Source organism: Erigeron canadensis, chromosome 1, assembly GCF_010389155.1.
Source record: "Erigeron canadensis isolate Cc75 chromosome 1, C_canadensis_v1, whole genome shotgun sequence".
NCBI lineage: Eukaryota > Viridiplantae > Streptophyta > Magnoliopsida > Asterales > Asteraceae > Erigeron > Erigeron canadensis.
The window spans coordinates 8,278,963-8,290,794 of NC_057761.1; the positions used below are offsets into that span (position 1 = coordinate 8,278,963).

Below are 11,832 nucleotides of genomic sequence, written 5' to 3' on the forward strand. Positions count from 1 at the left end.
ATACTGTTCCTCAAAATCACCTCTCAGCTTTGTCATTGCTTTTTGTTTTGCTCTGTAGACCACCTGTTTATCAAATCCTAACCTAAAGTGTCTCTGAAGTTGTTCTTGCAATGTCTTCCCACTAACCTCTGGATCTGCACAAACAGTGTCTCCAATGTGCTCAGAGAGAAAGGTGTTGCTTGCCCATTTGAGATGTCTTGTTGGAAGACACTTATGTATATCCTTGTGAGTTTTTACATAGAAATGCTCATCTTAGTCTGTTTTAGAAATAAATAAAACCCAAGGGCAAGTGGGTGGATCTGCAATTACTTTCTTACCCTTATCTCCTTTATGACCATCTTTTGAAGATTCCTTGTTAATTGTTTTTTCTGTCATGTATTCAGAAACCTTCCCACCACAAACCACTCTAATTCTTTTTGGTTCATTTCTTACATATTTAAGTTCCCTCCTTGTTTCAATTGCATGAGTTTTTATTAAAGACTTTATTTGTTTTGGACACAAGAACTTCTGACCAAGGTAAAAAGGACTCCTTTCCACCTTTCCATCTGCATTCAGCTTCCTCAATTTTGCCCTTCTACTATTGCCATCCTCATCTGATCCAGGACCACTATCATACTGATCAAAGTCAATACCAACTACTTCTTCAGTGATTTCTAAGTTTCCAACTCCTGATTGAACACCTTTCTGAATCCAATAATCATCCCTTTCAAAGTGTTCTTGCATATGGCTCATGTCTACTTCAACATCATTTATCCTGTCACTTTGATCCAAATTATTCTGAAAACAGTCTGCATTTTCTCTTACACTAGGACCTTTTTCATATGTCACATTAGCAGTTCCCTTTTCACCTTGTACCTCCACATTTTCAGCAGTTGGAACCTCACCAGTTGGAACCTCACCACTTGTAACCTCACCACTTGGAACCTCATCATGTATCTTGTCACATTGATCCACATTGAACTCAAATGGATCAAAGTTATCATAGCTTTCTTCGCTAGGTCCTTCTAATAACAACCTTGTAAAACTCTTTGGTTTTACCACTTTTTGAACATTAACTGTATCATCTACTATCTCTTCAATGACCACACTACTTGAACCATAATACTCTCCTATAGTAGACTTTAAATGCTCAATGTAAACCTCAAACATGTCATACTTGCCAACATAAGATATCATTTTTATCACATCTTGGTCATTAGCAAATGGTAACAGTCCAATATCTAAATTATCTGTATCAGGTTTTAGGAAGTGATAGTACATGATCATTTCCTTATAACCTAATTTCTTAACATAGCTGTTAAATTCATGGATTGAAAACTTGTCACTATCAATATAATCAACTATTACCTCTTGGCCATGGTAATACTCCCTATCTGGAAATCCCAAAAATTATCCACCATGATGATACCGGATAGAGAATAAGTTTCCAACTTTTTCTGAATAACAAGTAAATAAAATGTCTAAGTATACAAGTTTACGAAAAATATGTGGTAATTATTAATTTATTCAAATTATTTTATGTAAATAAAAGCACATAAAATATAGGGTAAACTTACTATAATGGAGCTTCCTCACCCTGCTATCTTCTTCATCGAACTGTGGAGACCTAAAAATGGGATCTCTCTGATCATCAAGGACTGTATAATCGAACATTACCATTGTTAAAACACATAAACTAGCTTTAATAAAAGGGAAGATAAAAGGGAAGACCAAAGGGGGGTTTTGGGAGGTGTGTGTGTATATTTGATCGTTTAGGTTAGAAGAGAAAAGGGGAAATAAAGTGTTTTTATAGATATATAATAAGCAGACGGATGAAAATACCCTCACGTGGGTAGCACGTGAGGGCTTTAACGGCTCCTCATGGACGGACGTTTGAGTCAGGGGCTTCTAGTGATCAAAAATGAAAGGATAGGGGCATCTAGAAGCATTAATCGACCACAGGGTGCAAAATGCTAATTTCGACAACCACAAGGGCCATTTGTGATATTAACCCTAAAAACTATCATTGCTAGTGAATTTGAAAAGAAGCCCTCATTGAATAAGAAATTAAACTAGTAATTATACTCCCCACACATTACAACGGAACATGTTTTTACACGATAAATATTTTAGAGAGAACCTCTCATATATACCACTTGCTAAGTATCAAAATATCATATTTACCAAACTTGTTCATAATATCAGATATACCCACCTTAAACCTAAAATTATGTCATATATATCTAGGGCTATAAACGAACCGAACGAACACGAACGAGACCTTGTTCATGTTCGTTCGTTTAACTTAACGAACGGTTCACGAACAGATAAACGAACAAAATGACTTGTTCATCTTCGTTCGTTTATGTTCATGAACGACTGTTCACGAACACAAATGAACGAACACTAATGAATGAACACAAACAAACGAAATATTTATAAATTAAGTATTTTTATTTAAATTTTTTCTTAAATAGTTAGGTATTTATAATATATTGATTATATATAAAACTAATATTTATATATGTAAATGAACATAACGAACAAATGTTCACGAACATAAACAAACTATTGTTCACGAACGACGGTTCATGAACATAAATGAACGGACTTTCACGAACAGATTATCGAATGTTCACGAACGTAAATGAAAGAACGAGAGCTTTGTTCATGTTCGTTCATTTAACTAAACGAACGAACACGAACGAACTTCCCGCCGAACGGTTCATGAACTGTTCAGTTCGTTTACAGCTCTATATATATCCAAATAATAATATTAATTCTAGTTATTAATTAATATTCTGGAAATCATAATAATAATAATAATCATTTAATTAGTTATTGACTATTATATCCTTCTTCTCCTATATTAAAAATCCTTAATTTATGTGATTACATTTCTTCATTGTCCAACTTTACAAACATATTATAAAACATAAACATTGTATTGAAAAAATTTTATTGAGAGATTGTCTCAACATAGGACTAATGGACAATGGATTGAAATAGAATGACATGGACCACAACTATTTAAAAAAATATTAAAAAATAAAAAAACGAATTATATACAATTCATTGAATTCACAAAGTGTAAGTACCTCTTTGTTTTGGACATTCTTTTACTTGTAATTTTGTTTATTTAAAACTAATTCAAGAAGATATAAAATTACGTGTTACAGTATAATTTGAGAATGATTTATAAACAAATAATAATAACAAGGCAAAAGTAGATTAATTAATTATTGTTATGACTTGTTGAAAAATTATTATCTCGATATATATGATATATTTTCAGTTCAATGTTGGTAAATATGATATTGTGAACTTAAGCTGATATTTTGATGTTTATGGGGATACATATGATAACCTGTTAACCTATTTGGAACTACTATAGTAAAATCATTTATATAGTTTCCTTATTATCTATATGTATATACTTTTTGTATTATCTATTATTCCGTCTAAGGGACGAGAATAACCTAATTGTTTTATACAAATGTATACTTCATATCCCCTAAATCATATGAAATACAATGCTCATACAACAACGGTTCGAAATTTCTAGCTAACCGAACCAAACTGAAATGTTTACGGCCCTAATATATAGACCGGTGATTTACCTTTAACCTTTCATCTTAAATTTATCATCCCAAAACTCGACTAGAACATAAAAAATTTTCTTGTGTTCTTTGCCGTACGTTGTTTTATCTAATGATATTGTAATACTAAATTAAACTAAAAAAATACCGATTCATTTCAAACTCTGAACAACGTACATGGTTTATCATATGGATGATGATGATCATAACCATTTTTCTATTGCCATTTTTTTTTCTAAAACCTTGAGAGGCGAAAACCATTAACAAGACAAACTCACAAAGCACATTGCACATGTTATATGATATTTGTATGTTTTATTGTAAAAGTTAATAATGGTAGGTGGGGTTTATGGTATTGTGGGGTAAGATGCCTTTTCTGTTTTCACAATTTTTGTTTGGTTTTGAACTTTTGGTTGTAATGAAAAAGAGCACAAAATGGAATTTGTATCTTTGAAAGGGATATTCTTCCGGAAACAAAGAGGAGACAGGCTGTGAATTGAAATTTTAAAAGTGAACATCTTGGCGTGATTAATCTATCACACAAGTGGATTTGTGATAAGATCCGCTGCCTATTTGATCACTTGTTGTTCATATATGTACTCATATACATTTAAATTTGACTACTTCTACTCTTTGAGATGTGACATTGACATGTTGAAAGAATGAAAAGTTTGTACACCTCGTAGATTTTGAAATATTGTAACAAGGTAATGGACTTGTTCCCTTTAGATCAAGGCTTCTATTCGATCCTTTGGTAATCAATATTCACTAATCCATAGGTTTGCAAATTATTGAGGTTTTGGGGTATTGAGGTTCCGAGCCTAGTACCCGGTAGACGGTAGCACTGTTGGCCTGAGGACCCAACAAAGGAGTGTGACATCTTGAGTTATGTTATTTAAGTATGGATACATGAAAAGTGGGATGTAGAATTGATTTTAAGAATGAGGACACCCCGTCTTAACATGATTAATCACTTAACGTAAATAATCACTAAAATTCATTTCATCATTGTTAAGTGATCATAAAAATTTAAACGAACATATTTTTGACAGGAAAAAAAAAGAAAAAAAAAAGAAAGAAAGAAAACAAAATAGACAGCCTGTATATCCAAAAAAATAAAAAATAAAAACAAACAAAAAAAACACATGTTGCCGTACCTATTCGAAAGATGGAAAAGGACAACAATGAATTTTTATTAGGGATTGGCATCAGATGGAAGATGGACGCATTATGGATGTGGCACCACCACTCAACACCGCCGTCAACATACGAAAAATGAGTGGTGGCATGAAATGTGTGGTGTGACCACGTGGCCGACCATCCATTTTCTTCCAATCATTAACATGTGATTTGACTTTTTGTTTTGTTTTTAAGTTACTTTTTTAAAATATTAGTGAGTGGTGAAGTGAGTGGTCGGATGCCAACAAAATTTAGATGAGTGGTGAGTGAGTGGTAGAGTTGAGATGACATAAGGTGATTGGTTAGAAGTGAGTGGTGAAAAAGGAAGTAGGAAGTGGGTTGTTAACCCTCTTAATGATAAGTTGTGATGCCTATAAGGCTATTGCCACATAAAAAGAAAAAAAAGAAAAGAAAGTATTTATCATTTGCTATCCTATTTATAATCTTTATAAATATTCTTAAACTCAATTTACCTTTAAGCATAACTAGCACTGTAACCACGCAATGCGACATTCGTTGTGGCGGCAACGGTCTGGTGGTGAAGACGACTGTTGATGGTGGAGGCGGCGTCGAGTAGTGTAGATAATTGATGCAAATGTAATTGATGTAAAAGGTTAATGGAGATATATTGGACAAATGACTGATATCGTAATTTAATCATTAATGGTATTTTAGATAATTTCTCTATACCTTTTAAAGAGAGAGTTGTTTTTATTTATTCAATAGTATAAAAGTATAGATTATATATATAGGGGTATTACGAAATAAAGGGGAAAAGTAAGATTGACAAGACAGTTATCAAAGGCATTATTATGATAAGCTGTTGGAGTATTTGGAAGGCTAAAAACGAGATCAAGTTTTCAAGAACCAATCGTAATGTGACGAGAATAATTCAAGACATTAAATCTTACGGGTACTTGTGGTATAGGAATCGTTCAAAGAATAAAAGTATAACTTGGGAAGATTGGTGTAATTGTAAGTTTGTATAATTGTTGTATATTTACCGCAGGCGATTTGCCGGAGGTGCTGTGAATAAAAGTTTACTTTTAAAAAAAAAATGTATATAGGGGTATTTTGGGTGTAAAAAAATATTGAATTTCCTAAAATATGAGAGGTCAATATGCTTTATAAGGGGTTATAGATTTAAAGAATTTAATTCTAAATTGGAAAACTCGTGTGTTATTTGGAGGTTGCTTTGACGATTTTTCCCAACAAATCCAATATCCAGTGAACAATATCAGTATTATGCGGAATAGGGTCAACAAATAATAAAGATCAACTAACACGGATATATATATCAATTAGCAGTCTAGATTGTTTAGTCTTATATTTATCTTTACTTCTTTATAAAATATTTTGGATTTTATTTATGGTATGCCTTAAGATATTAAACATATATTTTTTTTTTTACCAAAAAGCCCCATTTAGCATATTTACTAGATTTTAGACCCTTGTCTAACACTGGACACAGGGTGTATAATATTATCAATATTAGATTTTTATACATTTAATTCACAAAAATTTATAATTTTGAAGATTTACGGTTCCAAGTGTTATACTTTACAATTTGTAGTAAAATAATCACAGGTTCGTCACTGCCATTATTAGCTGAGACATATTAATGAAATTGTTTGTCGTAGTCATTCCACAAGGCACATACTACAATAATTTCTCTATTATGGAATTTTTGAAACCAATTGTATTCATAATGTGATATTATTATGAAAGATAATTAAGAATTAAAATAAAAACATAATTGTGATCATGTACTTGACATTCATATATATGTATTTGATCATGATGCGGACCCATAACACAAATAGGTTTATTTTTAATCACCTGTCATATGATAATTAGATAACAATTAGAATTATTTTCATATTCTTAGGACTCTTGATTTGGGTGACAACCTTAAAAAATTAAATATAAATACTTTTTCTAACTTTTTAAAAAAATTTTAAAAAGTCGTCTCAAGTAAATGGGTAAAAATAAATATAAATTAAGTATTTAGGGTTAAAAAGTGTAAATTATTGATGGAAAACAAAAAAAATGTAAATTAATGAGACTTTTATACAAATTAATATAAATACTAATAATATATTTGGATAATAACTATTAAGATTTTTAATTTATAGTTAATATAAAGGATGACATAAACGAGAGTCAATTTGATGAAATTGAAATATTTGATTGGTTAATAAGTCATTAGTTCAACTGTCTTATAGTATATATTAAAATAAGATGTGTAACGACCAAACTCATTTTCATTAAACATCATTTATTTTTTAATTAGAGATGCGCTGCATGTTTTTATACATGCGCTGCATTTTTGTTCAGACATGAAACATCCGCCGCATGTATAAAAACATGCGCCACATATTTTGCTCAAAAGACACCCAAATTTTAGACCTCCAAAAATGCGCCGCATGTACCAAAATATGCGCCGCATATTTGGGTCTGACAATATTTAAACTCAAGTTTGCCATTTGACTCCAACTTGAAAACTTTACCTAACTCAAATTCTCATACAACAAAACAACATTCCATATTTCAAACATCCATTTGACATAACATTTGCTACTTACAATCAAGTTTTTAACCAAAAGAATCAATGTACGACCAAACGGGTCACTTATCCAAATCCATGACCTACTAAACATTTACTTGACCTACTAAACGTTTACATAACCAATTATGACTCAAATGACTACAAACTTGTCCAAATCACAGATTTCATACTCAACAAAACTTGTTTATCCAAAAAGAGTTTGTATCAAGAGCCATAATATACCAAGGGATTGTCTATACCATTATCTAAGTTGTCAACCTTCTAAGATGGCCAAAATACCTTCAATAACAACTTTCACTTCAAATCTATCACTTGATCAATTCCTTTCCCTTGCCACTACCAATTCCTATAAAAAGTTAAACAACTAGAACATAATCAATTGCTTAGTAAATGCATACACATATGATCATAATCAAGTTACCAAAACATTAGTGTATCAAAGCATCATTCATAGCTTATGTTTTGATAGTTATTTCATTCATATCAATCATAAACACAAAAATCATCACAAATCATTTTCAACATGGTCACGGATTATGCTAGTAGGACTTTACCCACATACTAGTCTTTATCATTCAATTTGGCTAGTATGAATTTACCCACCTACTAGCTCGCATATTCAAATTCACATTATGCTAGTAGGAATTTACCCACCTACTAGCTTTTATCGTCAAACATCAGTTATGCTAGTAGGAATTTATCCACCTACTAGCTTTCATTCATTAAATCAACAATTTGACTAGTACGAATTTACTCACATACTAGTCTTCATATTCAACAAACATATGGGTCATATGAATTTACCCACCTATGACCTCTAATAATAATAACATGATCATATGCATATATACTCACCTTAAACTTGGCTATTTGGCACTACATGGCTATTAGTCTCAACACAATGATCTTCATCAGCTATACATTATGTAATATATATCTATGAGTTCTACAAACTCAACTCTTTCACAATCATCTAATTGAATTCACCATGAACTATATCATTATGGTGTTTGGCTACTTAAAACAATTCAACACAAATTTCATACTAATTTTAATAACACAATTCTAGCTAAACACCCAAAATGTATGTTTCATCACTATGGGTTCATCATCATAAAAGTTCATTGTATTAACCCCAAATTTCTCTCTATTAATTCCATTAGGGTTCATTAAAAATCCCCCAATTACAAAATTCCCAAATTCATTAGTCAAAAACCATAATTTTAATTGAATCAAAATAACACTTCTTTAATAAAATCCCCAATTTCATAAAATTCAAGAACCCTAAATTCAAATAGTAAAAATCATTAAAATCTTACATACCTTCAAGGAATAATAAGTCAACTTACTAGAAATCATACTCTCTTCTTCCTTTTTCTTGCAAATTTCGACACACACATTCACACACCACCTCCATCAAAATTTATCTTATTATTGATTGTTGATTTGTTTAGATAGAAATTAAATATGTAATTTATTGAATTTGATGTTATGCTAATCACACAAGAGAATTGAAAGATTGGAAAAGAAATTTGGAGAAGATTGGAGAAGAAGATGGAATGAGTTTCCATGAAATGGAACTATGATTCATCAAGGGGAAATGGCTGGTCCCCCCCTTGTTGCCATGTTTTATAAGATAAAATAAGGTATTATACTCGCCAGCCACTAAAGTTCCATCTAAATTAACTCCTTATCTCAAAACTAAATACCATGAAATTATTTTAAGGGCTAAAATGCATAAAATATTGATTTATTTACCTTTTATATTTTTAGGGTGTTACATTATGGTTCCCAAAATGTCCCTCCACACACTACAACACGAAATTACCATATCTACCCTTATAACAAATTGTCACTCATAAAACAAAATTCAGCCGCAACGCGCGGGGATTATGCTCGTATATTGTAATATGTCTTTGTAAAGTGGTTGTCATTAATAAACTCCATATTATGCATAGAATACTAGATTAAGTTTAAGTATTGAATGTGTAAATCTACTTAAGTATGAATTGCGACCTCGCAATTCATAGGAGCAAATACGACCTTGTATTTGCAGGGACAAATACGATGCCAATCATAGAATGCGACCTCGCATTAGTGACGCGCTGATCTGGATTTGCGAGGCCGACTCACTTAAGCCCATGTCGAGTTTGTATCTGTATATATTGAACCCTAACAGAGATTAGGGTTGAAAATTTGTCAAAATTTCAAGCATATTTGCAGGTTATAGTCGTCAAGTATTGTTCCATACGACCTAGAGAAGATCTGCGAGGCAACAAATTATCTGAAGGCTAGTTCTTCATTGTTGTGAATCATCAAGTTATAGTGAGGAATTCTGCACCTTAAGATGACTAGAACAAAATATTAACGATCTTTTCAAGAGAACTTACAGAAAACAATAAAGTAAATAGAGATACAGAGATTTACGTGGAAAAGCCAAGACTTGAAAAAAACCACGGTCGAAGTGGTTGAAGATCCATTCACTATCAGAACTAAGAATGTATACAAGCTTGAAAGATTAATACTACAATGAACTTTAATAATGTTTCGTTAGGGTAATATTAATACTACAATGAACTTTAATAATGTTGATTTGTAGTTTTGTGGTCTAGAAGAATAGCAATAGATTTCTTTTTGTAATGATCTTTCGAGAGATAAAAATCTCTACAACTTTTAAGCGTACACCATTAAAGATGCTTTAAACTGTTGTACAATATAATATGTGAAACATGTTTAATGATATACGGTTAAAAGTTGGTAGTGTATAGATCACTACCTGTAGTAGTAATGAATGTTAAAAAAAAAAACTACCTGTAGTAATAAAACTATTAGATTTGAGGCATTATCAATATTAGAGTTAATTTATTATAGTTTGAAATTTAATATACTATATTGAGTAGTAAAAAATTAATCTACATATTAACACTTTGTGTTTATATTCAAATAATTTTTAAAAATATGTTCATCGAAGTTGTTTACCGTGACATGCTTTGCGATATTTGAATATTACGAAATATAATATGTCCATCAAAGTTGTAAATTGTGAGATACTTAGCGATATTTGAACATTAAAAAATCATAATAGGTCACTATCATTTTATTTGTTTTATTTCACTTCAATAAAAAATGATAGTACAATTACTCTTAAATCTTAATATAATTACGTTAAATTTTATTTAGATTTAATTAATTAGTTTTATGTTTATATGATAGAATATACTATTGGATATATACTAGTTTTATTTAGTTAAATATATATTAGTCACTATTATATTGGATAAATATTAACTATTATTTTATTAGACATATATTAGCTATTATTATTTATGTATTATATCAAAATTATTGGATAGAAAGTATAAATTTGTAATGGAAAAGAAATAAGTATAAATTAAAGTCAAAATTAAAAACAAAAACCAACATTAAAAAATCAAGAGCTATGATTGGTTGTTAAGTTATTTGAGCAATTATGCTTTATTATAATAAAAAGATATATTTTGTGCATTTGGTGGTGACACATATGGAAAGCTAGAAATAATGTGATTCATAACAATGACCGCGAAAGTGGCATGACGGTCTTTAACTCCATCGTACCGACTTCGTTCTTATGGATTAATAGTCGTGACAGAAAATACCGACCTACTTGGGAGAGTTGGTATGCGTGTCCTTTCTCTAGCGACTAGGAAAGGATAATTTGCTTATGTTCTTTGTCTTCGAGTTGGTGTAATAACTCGTATAGTAGAATTATGTACCTCTTATCATCTAGCGTTTTGCTAAGTGATTTTTAATAAAAAGTCTTCTAAAAAAAAGAAAAAAAAGATATATTAGATTAAAGCATATATATTAAAATGCCCTTTGAAAAAACTAAACTCGTACAGTAGAATTACGTACCACATAGCATATGTTCTTTAACTAAATACCTCCTAAAGCTTTTTCCTGAAACCCTCAAATTGAAAAAACAAGATAAAGATAAAGCGTGTAGTGTATATCCGATGAAAACAATGAGTCAATGACTCTTTTGTATGTTAAAGGTTTTGACTCAAAATTGAAGTATTTTTTTCATTTCATACATGAAATTAAACGTGTACACGTCATTTGCATTTCAAACGAACTATCCTCAAGATTAACACATCGAACTTTGTTATATCTACATACATGACTGATTAAAATTTAAGATTAAAAAAATGAGTATATATTATACTAAAATGAACTTTTGGCATATTTTCAAATTTAACAAATTAATCATCGAGGCACGTAACACTATCAGACAAAAAGTGTAACACCACCAGGGAGAGTATTAGCGGCGACGTCGCCGTTAATACTGTGGGGCCTCATGTCTGTAATGGTAAATCTGACAGAGAAATTAACAGGCCACCTGTCAGTGTCAGAGTATTAACGACGACGTTGTCGCTAATGCCCTGATCGTGTTGATCTTTTTCTAGTGGTGTTACCCAGTGTCTTGTTCAAATATATTTGTAGGTATGGTGTGATATATTGAATATGGAA

General features: G+C 31.0%; 1 long non-coding RNA gene across 1 annotated transcript; it reads right to left on the minus strand.

Annotated features, from left to right (window-relative positions):
• Positions 1–7,283: 7,283 nt before the first annotated feature.
• Positions 7,284–8,695, minus strand: LOC122597739. Its single transcript, XR_006323452.1, has 2 exons — positions 8,650–8,695; positions 7,284–7,672 (listed from the first exon to the last, which is right to left on the minus strand). It is a non-coding gene; the product is annotated as an uncharacterized LOC122597739 (long non-coding RNA).
• Positions 8,696–11,832: the final 3,137 nt, after the last annotated feature.